Source organism: Microtus ochrogaster, chromosome 8 (assembly GCF_000317375.1).
Source record: "Microtus ochrogaster isolate Prairie Vole_2 chromosome 8, MicOch1.0, whole genome shotgun sequence".
Classification (NCBI taxonomy): Eukaryota; Metazoa; Chordata; class Mammalia; order Rodentia; family Cricetidae; genus Microtus; species Microtus ochrogaster.
Window position 1 is genome coordinate 46,984,616 of NC_022015.1, and position 1,613 is coordinate 46,986,228.

At 38.7% G+C, this 1,613-nt stretch overlaps 1 pseudogene; it reads right to left on the bottom strand.

Annotated features, from left to right (window-relative positions):
- Positions 1–377: 377 nt before the first annotated feature.
- LOC101982383 overlaps positions 378–1,613 on the bottom strand; it is a 50,080-nt pseudogene continuing 48,844 nt past the window's right edge.

Here is a 1,613-nt window from a genome sequence, read left to right on the forward strand (position 1 = left end):
GATAGAGAGTTTTATATGAGATATGGTGATGAGATTATATACTTGAAATTTTTTGAAGTTTCAAATAAATGTAAATATTTTTAAAAGTTAGTCATAAATAATACAAACCTTAAAGGAATCTATTTATAAAATGTCTTACTTCAACAACAGTTACAGCCAAGAAACAGGATATCAAGCAACAATAAACTAAGAGACTCTACTAAATGTGCTTAAGCTATTATGCCCAGAATAGCTTCTCTCAGTAGCTACAAAGATGTCTTTCTGAGTCTCCCATTTGCACAAGAGCGAACCAAAGGGGTCTGTGCAAGTAGCTCCGGATGGATACTTGAGGGTTCAGCTGAGTCACATTTCTTGGCTTTCTTCTTCTCCTTCCTGGGTCATTTTCTACTTCTCCCCTCTGCTGACTCCTTCCTCTTTTCTCCTCCACTATGAACTAACTCTTTCTCAGCTTTTTCTTCTTTACTGTCAGCTCTTTTCTATCTTTCTTTGACCTGAACATTGGTAGAAAATGCTTTGGTATAGTTTTCCTGGTTCTGAGCAATTTCAATGGCAAAAAAATGAATCCTGGGTGCAAAGATGGTGTTGTCCTCAGGGTAGCCCTGGGAGCAGCAATCCAGTCACAATAAAGTACCATAGCCCCTTTAAATTTAAACAAAATGGTTTGCATTTCTCTTTAACTGATTCTGATTTGAGTTCTAGATTCAACACATCTACCCCAAGCTTCTCAAAATTTTCATGGAACTCAGAGTAGATTTGGCCACCTACTTTGATGAGTTTCAGGAACTGGGTCAACTGATAAACTCAGTTTGTAATAGAATTCAGCATGCTGCATCACTTGAACGGCCCAAGCCATCTCAATATCAGAATTGTTGCCGTATGACTCAGCTTGAAAACAAAGAGGGTGGACCATAGACACCACCTCGCCAGGAATTGGCTGTTTGCTTTCACTAACCTAGAACTGTGAACAAAAATGAACTCTTCCTAATGTGCTTTTGTCAAGACAGTTTGTCATAATAACACAAATGAAACTAGGGAAGAAATTTGTACCAGAAGTGGGGTTTCTGATGAGCAACCTGATCACATGGTAAGTATTGTTTGGAATAATTTGCTTCAATTAAACATGGACACTCTAAAGTAAGAGTGCCTGATTCCTAATTCAGTTTGGCTCAGTTATTGCCTGTGTAATCTTGAGTGGTCTTGAGTTGGTCACGTTGCTTCTGTTCTTCTGGGTTTTCTTATGTTAAGATGTGAATATCAGTACTTTCTTTAAGGATAGCTGTGAAGGTCAGTTGTGCTGACTGCCATTGAGCTATAAAGTGAGAGGAAGTAGTATGAAGAATAGGATGGTATTGGAGAACCTCTCAAGACCTTAGAGTCTGGAGATAAAGTGAACTAAATGTGAAAACACACATACACGTGTGTGTGTGTGTACACACATGTGAGTATGTGTATTTGTGTGTGTGTGTGGTGTGTGTGTGCAAGATTGGTTTGTCTTTGGTAGTATCTAAAGGAGATGTACAGATATGAAAAATTCAGAAAAGAGCAAGTAAAGGCAAGTGTAGATATTCTCAAATGGGGCTGGAGAGATGGCTCAGTGGTTAAGAGCACTGGCT